Genomic DNA, 11,812 nt, shown 5'->3' with positions numbered 1-11,812 from the left:
TTTCTGGTTTGCATGACCATGTTTACTACAGCACTATTTACAACACTCATGGTGAGTGTGGTGGTCTGAATCAGAACGGCCCTTACACTCATGTGTTTGAATGCTTTGTGCTCAGTTGGTGGAACTGTTAGGGAAGGATTAGGAGGTGTGGCTTTGTTGGAGGAGGTTGTGCCACTAGGGGTGGGTTTTGTGGTTCCAAAGATTCTGGCTATTCCCAGTATGTTCTCTCTGCCTCATGTTTGCAGATCAAGAGGAAAGCTCTCAACCATTCCGCTACCACCATAAATTCTAATCCTCTAAAACTGTAAGCCCAATTAAACACTTTCTAAGTTGCACTGACCTATTCTTACAAAAACAATAGAGAACGAGCCCGTCAGTCATCAGCAGATGAATGGACTGAGGAAATGTGGCATTCATGCACAATAGAGCTTTATTTTTTTCCTATAAAGGAAAGTGAAATATACCCTCTGAAGGAGAATAGATGGAATGGGAGATCATCATGTTAACTGAAATAAGGCAGAGCAGGCAGTCAGATACTGCTCTGTGTTGTCACTTTTACTGGTGACACATCAACAAACTTTTATTACCCTGAAGAGTACAGTGACTTACCAACGAGATCACTCCATCCAAGTCTAACTTTGTGAATGAATGAATTTATAGGGGTTGCCTGGGCCAGCAGGGATAAGGGATACTTATCAGATAATAGGTCTGACGTGTGGGCGGTTGTATCAACCAAAACCCCCACCAGCATGGGTAAGAACTCTAAAGCTGTACCTCTTTCTCCTCAGCATCCCCCAAGGGCACACAGGAAGAAGTGGGACCTCAGGTGAGTGTCTAGTGACATTCCCTACTCACCTCCTCCATGAGAGGAAGATAACTTCACGGCCATCTTGGCCCCACCTGGTTATCACTGTGCTGTTCCATATCTTGGCCATGACTGCAAGGTCTTTTGTAGGTCCTCACAACAACCATGAAAGCAATAGTCATATTAAACCTGGAGAGAGCAGCTGTAGCATAAATTGCATATTTCCTCCAATACACAGAGTGTGTGTGTGTGTGTGTGTGTGTGTGTGTGTGTGTGTGTGTGTGTGTGTGGCTGTAGACTAAAGAAAAATGGGGACTGTGTAGGAAAAGGAAGAGATATCTAAAGGAGTCAAGTGAGGGCAATGGGTAAGAGAAAGAAAAGTGGGGCTGGAGAGAGGGCTTGGTGTTTAAGAGCACCGTCTGCTCTTCCAGAGGATCTGGGTTGGATTCCCAGGACCCACACCATTCAGCTCACAACATCTGTAACTCCAGTCCCAGGAGATCTGATTCCCCTCTTCTGATTCCTGTAGCCTCTGTGAGCACTACATACACACGGTGTGCAGACACACATGTAAGCAAAATACCTATACACACAAAATAAATAATGTTTAAAAAACAAGTCTATACAACTATTGTGCCTCATTTCTTTAAAAAAGAACAACAAATGTCTCCTTTCCTCTCATATGTGGAATATAGATTTAAATATCTAGTTTGAGACATATTTTATATAGAATATCTATTCTGCCTAATATATAAATACATTGTTAAATATATATTTCAATACATATGTTGAAATATACATTTAAATGTATGTATACAACTTGAAAGAAAGGGGACTATTTGGACAGAGGAAGGATATTGATGAGAGAGGGGAGGGTGATACACATATGAAAAGGCCATAATGAAACACACAGGTATGCTAACTAAAAAAATCAACAAAAAGGGAGGGCTGAATGTGGGGTACTCAAGGACTCACTTTTGCTATCACTGTGAGTTTTATGTAAATCTAAAACTGACATAGGGTAGTTTACACACTTTAAGAAAAGTTTATTTTACATATTCCTTTATTTAATATGTTTATATATGTAAGCAGATAAGTTGGCCAGAACGTAAAGGTGTTTGCTGCCAAGCCTGATGATCTGAGTTCAACCCCAGAGTGCGCATGGTGGAGGAAGAACAACATCTTCAGCAAGTTATCCGTTGACTTACACATTCATGGCATGGCATGTCTACTCCACACACGCACACACACGCGCGCGCGCACACCAAGAGAGAGAGAAAGAAAGAGAGAGAGATTTTAGTAGCAATTTGATGTCTGGAATGTCCCATGGACAGGCTTTGAGAAATTTGCACCCTAAAATTTCATGGCCAGTTTGTATTAAAGTGCATTATTATTATTGACAGTTCGTGGCTGTGCTATGTGCTTCCTGCCCTTAGCACCTTCTTCCTCCATATCCTAAGATTGGTCTAGAGAACAAGGCCTTCCTTATTTTCATAAACACGGCTCAAGTGCATTGTAGTCATGGTGATTGTCTCAATGGAGGACAAGTAGCCCAAACTGAATACTCAATTATGAGAAAATGTGGGGGTTTTCTGAGGGGTTTGGATCCTTTTAATTTTCTCCTTGATCTTTGATCTCTGAGGATGGGAGTCTAAGACGCACATTTTGTCACTGGGCCTCCGATAAGCAAATCCTGTCAGGTGGAGAACTGATCAAGCAGAAAACCCAGTAGATTAAAGCATACGTGGTCTGTGTCTACGATTTGACTTAGGCTCCTGTAATAAGGACTTCAATGAGCCAATAAATTCTCTTTAGAGCTTAAGCCAACTTGTGTTAGATTCTCTGCCATTTGGAATTTTCAACCAAGAAATGCCTTTGCATCAGATCCCAAACCTTCCACACACTGCTGCCTTGTGTATCTGGCCTCACTTCCCCTGCAGTCTCTCTCTCCTTTTGGTGCTTCCGGGAAGAAGGAAGAGGCCACTCATAATTTCACCTACCATCCTTTCTCCCCGGATTCTATGAAAAGAAGCAAAGAGTGTCCAACCCTTCCGCTGCCCCATGTTTGAGCAGCCTGACTGTAGTCACCTGCTCCATTTGACTATCTGATGTTTTTGTGACTCTTATCACACCACCCAGGTTACTCATGGTCCACTGCACGAGTCAATTGTAAACTAGCTTACTTTGGCATGGTACAAGGCCCAGTCCCTGCCTAGGAAACCTATAACCAAAGGAAACCAAGATGGGAGGCAACTGCGCTGAGTCATGTGGCTTAGACACCAACTTCAGAGAGCAGGAGCCAAGAGCTGAAAAAGAGAAACAGAGCCTGGGTGGGTCCAAGTTCTGCATAGTTCAAAAAGTCAATGTTGCAGCTATTTTCCTCTCTGGATTGAAGAGTTTCTATTTGAAGGTTTACAGAAAATGCTGAAATCTCAGAAACCAAACTCTGACACTACATTGCTTCAAGAAATTGGAAGTGGAAGAGTAGTTGTAAGAATGAAAAGGTCCGGCATTCAGTTTCGTACTTGGTACATTATAGTCAAATAGTTCTTCCAGGTTACAGCATAGTGACACACCTCAGATGGAAATGAAACTGTAGTCCTTTGGCAACTACATTCAATTTGATTTTATGTAGATTAGTGATAGTTAGGTTAATGGTAGGTTGTGGGGGTGTGTCTGTCTGTGTCTGTCTGTCTGTCTGTGTGTTTCATGAATTTTTCAGTTCTCTTTTGGGCATCTCGCAAATATTATATAACATTATGTGTTGAAAACATAGCACAGTGTGGCAGTGTGGAAGTAACAACTTAAGTATAATAAATATAAAGAATCATTGAAATTATTATCTGCTTTTATTGTATTTTTTTTTCTAAATAGAGTATGCTCTCCTGAGTGCAGGAACTGTACCGGAACTACTCTACACCCTCAGCCCCTGACACAGAACAGCACATCATGCTACATAGCAAGGCATGTATCCCATGAAAATGCATTAATTAAGAAAGAGAAAAGCAATTGGCAATTATTCTAGACTGAGAAGTGATTAGGATAGTTTATTTGCGCAAAATCTCAAGGACATCTAAAAATACGACATGGGATATAAAACACTCAAAAGATGATTTTAATTAAAGAACATTTAAAGAAAGAATTCAGAAATAAAGTCGAGAAAAGGACACACATGCACAAAATATCAAAAGTTGGTTTTTGTTTTGTTTTGTTTTGTTTTATATGGACTTGAGGGATAGCCTGTGTGTCCACCACAGCAATGCTCATTACGTGTTTGAAGAATGACTAGATTTTCTTCATGTAAGGAAATATCTGTATTTTTTTTTCTTTACAAATGCAGAGTTGAGTTGGTAAGATAACTAATGCCATCACGGGTCTCTTAAGCATCTTTGTGTTTCATCCCAAAGCATATTTGAACTTTAATGTTTTGGACAAATGTCATTGCATATGTAAGTGTCTTTGAAAGTTGCATAGTACAGCTTTTCATGCTATATTTAAGAGAATGCAATATTTCTGTTTTCTTTTTCTACTCATGACCTAGCTGTATTGCCACAGGAATTGTCTTCCCTTATGGCTTTGCATTGCTATATACCGTAGCATGTGGGGAACATTCCTTGAAACACATGCTCACATGATTAATGATGAATCTTTGCATCACCTACAATTCCCTACTAACAAGAAAGTTTGGTGAACATAAACTTTTCATTGACATTGAACAACCTCATAGGTGTCCATCAGGGAGCTGGGAAAGGAGTTTGTTAGAAGTATGTATCCAAAGGGGATGATTAAATCATAAGCAACTTGCACACCAATTTAGTAAGTATCCCCAAGTCTCCCCCAAGAACATTCTGAGAGTTTCATTCCTATCGTATGTGGGTGAGAGTGCTGATGGTATTACCCCTTATTGTAACATCTGCCATGAGTATTGATGTGATATGCTTCCTCAGTGTTGATCTCTTTGAATTTCTTTGCTCAGAAGTCACATGCTCACCTTCCCACAACTATTTACTACTTGTTTCTCCTTCAGTGAATTCTCACATCTTGGCCTAATTTTCTATTGGTTATTATAAGGGGCAGTTCTGATGTTAAGGTCCTGTTTCCCAATTGATTCTTGATCTGTCAGTAAAGAAATCCATGGGCCAATTGCTGGGTGGAAGGTACAGGCAGGACTTCTAGGTCCCCAGAGGAAAAAGAGACACAAGGGAGGAGAGAAGAAGCAGGCAACCATATGAGATCTCAAAATATCGTGACCACGCAGGCCACTCCTACAGATGGGTGGTCAGAGGAGTTAGCAACTGAATTTTAGAGCAGGTGGGAAAGACTGAGATAAGAAACTGATAAGGGCATGATTTTCTAGGCGAGGGATAGTAGCACCCAGCAATTGTGCCAAGAAGGCAAGTAGAAAAGAAACAAACTGTGTGTATATCTTTTGCTGGGGATTCAAGAGAAGCTGGGTGGGGTAACACAGTCACCTCCCAGAGCTAAAGGTTGGGTAGAGCTTAAAACTACACGCAACAGGTTATTACTTATGATAATTCATCTTCATTGTCAACGTGACTGGATTTGGAAACACCTAGGATGTACACCTCTGAGTGTGTCCTTGAGAGCGTTTTTCAATCTCATTAACTGAGGAAGAAAGATCTACTCTGGATTTGAGTGGTGCCATCCTTCTGCATGGAATCCAGAACTGCAAAAGGAGAAACACAGTTGAGTGCCAGAATTACCCTCTCTGTGTTTTATAACCCAGGCAGACTTTATCGAGCAGTCTTACATTCTTGGCATCACAGCTGAGAAAGGATCTTACCACCATTGGTGGTCTATACCCCCAAATCACAAGCCAAATAAACCATTTTTCTCTTGAGTTGCTTCTTGTCAGGTATGTAGTCACAGCTACAAGAAAAGTAAGTGACACGTTGTCTTCCTCCTCTTCTTCCTCACTGAGAGAGGGAACATAACTAGATGATTGATAGGTGCTTATTGGACAGATGTAGATGATACATAAATAATATGTTCTCTAGACAGAAGTCATTTCTGCACCTCCATTATTCCTTTTCCAATTTCTTCCGCTGAACATTTTATTGAACTAAAATCTGTAATACTATCACATTAAAACCCATGAAGATCTGAGGATGTAATTCAGTAGGGAAATACTTGACCAACAAGAGTAATGCTCTGGGTTTGACTCCTGGCATAGCAATTTTTTTAAAGTTCATCAAGATTTATTCTTATGCCTCATTTTTGGATGCATTGTTTAAGAGACTCTTTCTCACTCTAAAATTATTATAATATTGCCCTTTTTCCTACAAATGTCATAGCTTTACTTTTAAATTGGTTTTTAATCACTCTTGTTTGCTTCTGTCTGTGACCTAAGGTCCATATCTAACTCCAGTTTTTTTTCCTATCTAGTTTTCCACTAAAAAAGCTATCTTTCTTTACCATTACTTGATGTAGAATGTCAGACAGGTAGATAACCATGAATTTGAGAGCTCTATGCTCCTTGCCACATCGGATGTTTTGTTCTTCTGCCAGTATCACAGATTTTAATATGACTGGGCAAGACTTTGGAAATATTCCTCCACCTTTCATTCTTGCTGAGGTCAGTACAGATATAACTTTGAATTTGATCACCTTGCTGGAGAGTCCCAAGAAAAACTACCCAAATCTATTATAGGAAAGGCAGGTAAGGGTAACACTTATCTTAGTTTTTGTTAAAACTTCCCATTTGTGTGGAACCCTGTACAGTTAACTTCTTATCTTGGCTCCTGCTGCTTGCTTCAAAATGCCTACTCCCCTCCTGAAACCCTAAAGCTGCAAAGTGAGATGCCTGGACAAGGTCTCTGCCTTGGGCTACACTGAGAACTCCTGGACACTTGGGCAAGTTCCCAACAAAGATTGTCAGTTGGCTATACACATTTCTAAGTGGCCATCTCTGGTTAGCTCCTATGAGAGCCTGTTATATGCTAAGTTGTAATTACTGTGCCTAAGCAATCCATACAACAAAAAATGCCTCTAACTGGTAAGCCCTTTGTCCAAGGACAGATATTTCCTGAAATGACAGATGGTATTGTTTGTGAGAAATAACAAGCCACATGTTTCTGCCTTCCTAGACAAGTTTGTTTGATCCAACTGAATCAGATGTGCTTGACCTTATACAGACAGGAGGTACATAGGCAGGAAATACATCAGGATGTATGTTTCCTGAGATAGGACCTGATGAGAGATATGTAGCCTTATGGGTTTGCTTTTGTACATGTCTGCAAAACATGACTCATGTCTGAGAACCCCGGAATAGACCTGCAAGAATCCATCATCTTGACCAGTATTTAATTAAATCTTGCTTCAAATTTGGCTCAAAATTGTGATAGTGGTCTTATTCTCACCTAGTGGGATTAACACTCCCTGTACCATTTTAATGCTTTCTTCCAAACTTCAATGTTCATAAAGTGAACACAACACTTATATTTTTAATATTTTAAAGTTTTATTTTTATTTAATGTGTATAAGTGTTTTGCCTGCACGTAGGTCTGTGGAGCATGTGTATGCAGTGTACTCAGAAGCCAGAAGAGGGCATTAGCTCTTCTTGAAGTAGTGTTACAGATGGTTGCGAGCCACAATCCGGTTGCTGGGAACCAAATCCAGGTTGTCTGAAAGAACAAGCACTCTTAACCACCAAGCTATCTCTCTAGCCCTAACACTTCTATTTCAAAACTATTTTGTCCTTTGTAATAAAAAGAAAAATGGGAAGGATGTATTTACAAAGGAAGTAGGATATTTCTTCCTCTGAAACAGGAAAAAAAATGAACTAAAAAAGTTTTAAAACAGAGAAATATTTACCAGATTACATGAAAAACAACAGACAAGCCATTCCTTGAGCTGAGAGATTTTAAATCTCAAAGAGGACAATTCACAGGAGAAAATCCCTGTCAGTTGCTTTAAACTCAGAATGAACTAGGGAGCAACCCTTTTCAAAAACACACAGACTTAGAATTGGGGAACTGAATGTTCAGAGCACAATGAAAATTGAGATTAGAGAAAGATCTAAAGAGCATGTTCTCCTCCTGCTTCTGTACAACGGATAGGCTACACTGATGGATATCTTAGCTTCCTTCAACTTCAAGCCTGAAATATTCTTCATGGAAATGGAAAATTCAGAGATAGAAAAGTACGAAAGCATGGGTTGATGTCCACTCATGATATTCCTCTCCTATCATTTCCACAGACAAAGACACCAAGCACATACATGATTTAAGAGACCCAAAAGGGTGTTATGATTTGGATCTCAGATATCTCTCAATGGCAAAGTGACAATGTTCTGGGTGATCAGCCTATGGCACTACTGGGAAGTGGTGGAGATTTGAGGAGATGGGCCTCACAGAAGGAAGTTACATAATTGAGGCCATGTTCTTGGACAGAATATTACCTTCTGTCCCCTTCCTGACTCTGTTGCTTCCTAGGGATCCCTGTAAGTATCTCTCCTCCACACTGCACTCCTCTCTGTGATGTTCTGCCTTGACACAGATCTGTCTGCCAAAGAGATAAGGACAACCAACCATTGATGCGAGCATCAGAAGCCGTTTGGCAAAATGGGTGCTTCCAGCTCTGAGTTGGTTGCTCATAGGTCTTTCATCACAGTAGCAGACAGGCACATGACTGAATTTTAGGATACTAAACTGGCTCTTGACATAATTTCAGGTCCGACTCTAACACTGAAGCTTTTTTGCAACAGGTTCTGTGCATGTTAAGTGTTTTCTCAATTAGAAGGAGAAGAGAAGTGAAACCCCAGGGCCACGTTGCTAAGGGATGTTCACTTCTTCAGACCATTCACTGCCAAATTGTCATTTGCAGTTGCTCCTTTGTAACAAAGCCGGGTGGGGGTGGGGAGGGGATTTCCACGTTCAAGTGAAACACATTTGAGTTTGAGGTGAAATTTAAAACTTTCGATTGAACATCTTGCATAATGGGCATGGCTCCTTACTTAAATGAGCTCCATTCCCCCATCAACACAGCATGTCCACAGCTGTCAACAGCATCTCTAGGGAACGCAATAAACTCTGCTTATGTTTCTGAAGATTGGCAAATCTTAAGATCAAGTGATTTCCTCAAAATGTAACACAGTATATTTATAATAGCTGAAAATACAAATACACACACACACACACACTATACAATCCTGATTTCAAAAAGTAGAAAGCAGCCTAAATGCATGCACATTAATATGAAGAAGTCACAGAGGTTTCAAATAAAGATTCAGCAACCATTCGAAAGGATGTTGTATGTTTGTGATGAAACTCAATGGCAAAGCACTTGACTTACAAGCAAGCGAGCCTGAATTGATCCACGACAACACACACACACACACACACACACACACACACACACACTCATAACCACATACACACACTGTACTTGCACATCTATTAATATGAACTTTGTAGCTAAATATGACAACCAAGATACAATCTTTATGTACAATCTTAATCCATTTATGTAAGAACATGTATGCACAGACAAAGGCCTGGGTGGATATTCCATGTAAAGTTATCCACATCTGTAGCATGTACCAGCAGGCCTGCCAGTGAGAAAGCTGAGGTCGAAAGATCACTTGAGCATTGTTGTCCATTCTGGGCAACACAGCAAGACACTGTCTTAAACAACCTTAGGCAACAACTCACTTACATTCCTGCATGAAACAAAAGTTTTAAAAGAGAGAAAAATGACAGCCCAAAAGGGAAGTGAGCATTGGAGATCTGTGTCCCAATCTTGGCATGTCCAGAGGTTATTCATAGGACAGTTTGAGTAGATCATCACATTTTCCTCATGCCCCAGTTTATCCTCAAAATAGGAATAGTGCCTTAGCCTGGCACAAAACAGCCACCATAGCCCAATGCTCAGCAATGTTACTTTTTGGTATATCCTTGAGAGAATGAAAGCAGGACACTGAGGACCTCTATCTCATGATCATAGCAACATTATTCAAAGCGAGTCCCTAACTGGAAATGACACAAGTATCCATAGGACAATATGTCACTCAGTGACAAAATAAAACAAAATTCTGGTTATATGCCACAGCAATATTTCACACGTGTACACATGTTAATATATGCACATAGTATAGGTCAGTCAAAATAATTATATTTTTAAAAACACCGTGTCAGATGAAAAACCCAGACAGGAAAAACTACTATACTATGATATATTCACACAAAATTCTAGAACTTGGGATCTGGCTTAACGGCCTGCCATGCATCAAAACCTTGGATTTTTTTTTCAAATAAAAGAATTACTTATCGTTATGTGTATGAGTATTTTCCCTGCAGACAAGTAGCTGAACTAACTATATGGGTGCAGTACTGGGGGACTCCAGAAAAGAGGATCAGGTCCCCCTGGGAATGGATTTACAAAGGTTTGTTATGAATATCCCTGTGTTCTGAGAAACAAATCCAGGTCCTCCGTAAGAATAGTTAGGGCTCTTAACCTGGGAGCCACATCTCTATCTCCCAAGCCATGATTTAAGCCACTGCATTAGCTAGGCAATGTGGCACACATCTGTAATCCCAGTGCTCTGGAGGTGGGGGCAAGGGGATCAAAAGTTCAAGGTCTTCGTCAGCTATGTGATAAATGTAAGGTGGGTCTGGACTACAGAGGACTCTGTGTCAAAAATTAAATAAGTGAATACATAAATAGATGAAATTTAAGTTTTAAGGATGCACACACACACACACACACACACACACCAACACCCCTTTTCTTAATACTGGGATAAGAGAGGATTGCCCATGAAAATATGTATTATATTTAACTACAATATTCCATGCCAGTGCAAGACACAGGCTACACCAGAACTCCTTTGGAATAATTGTTCCCTGTCCCTTTAACTTCTTTTGGCTATGCTAAATATGACATCATATTCTAAGCTTGAAGAATATGCATCTTCTAAATTACTTTTATACCCTTTTCTGCTAAATATTTCCTTGAAAAATAGAAAAGGGGAAGAGAAATTTTTGGGTTTTGTTTTTTTTTAAAGTTTTAGCCCTGGCGACACGGCCATCAAATATTTAGAAATCCCTCAGATGTACCCTTCACATGACCAAGGACATTTTGGATAAAGTGAATGCTGGGACTGTGAACACTGTGCCTGAGGATTTTTGCTACAAAGCAGCAGGGCGGGACCCTGCTTCTGACTCGGAAGATACAAAGTGCTACAGTTCAAAGCTCCTGTGGGATGTTCAGAGAGACTGAAGGGGGAAGTGCTTGAGAAATAAGAAGTGGTAAAGGTATGGTGGCTGCATAAGAAGGAAGCCTGAGAAATGGCAAGGTGCCAGAGGCCAGGTTCCTTTCCCATCTGTTGCCCAGCTGGCTTCGGATCCTCCTCACCACAGACTGGGGGAGGGTGGCCACATGACATAGTCTGGACTGTATCTAGGGTGACGGCCCCCTGCGTCTGTCATAAGATAGAAAATCTGAATGCAGGGGCTTCCTGAATCTGACCCCGTGCTGGGTGGGCAACAAGCAGCCCCTGCTTTTTTTCTTTTTTCTCTTCTGAAACAGGGTTTCTCTGCATAGCCCTGGATGTGCTGGACATGCTCTGTAGACCAGACCGACCTCAAACTCAGAGATCTGCTTGCCTCTGCCTCCCAAGTATTGGGATTAAAAGTGTGTGCCACTACTGCCCAGCTTCATGTGCTATTTCTAATTTGAAAGATTTATTTGTTTATGTATTTTATGTGTATGAGTGCTCTCTCTGTCTGCGTGTATGCCTGCAGGCTAGAAGTGGCAGTCAGATCCCACTGTAGATAGTTTGAGTAACTATGTGGTCTCTGGGATTTGAACTCAGGACCTCTGAAAGAGCAGTCAGTGCTCTTAACTACTGTGCCATCTCTCCCACTCCCAACTATTTCTAATTCTAACGAGAGGGAGCATTGGTTTGCACTATCTCTGACTGTATGACTCGACACGCTTTTGTTAGTTTTGTTGTTTGGAGGAGTTTTTGTGCTTCTGTCTTTCTTC

This window comes from Rattus rattus, chromosome 9 (assembly GCF_011064425.1).
Source record: "Rattus rattus isolate New Zealand chromosome 9, Rrattus_CSIRO_v1, whole genome shotgun sequence".
Taxonomy (NCBI): Eukaryota; Metazoa; Chordata; class Mammalia; order Rodentia; family Muridae; genus Rattus; species Rattus rattus.
This window is presented reverse-complemented; position numbering follows the sequence as displayed.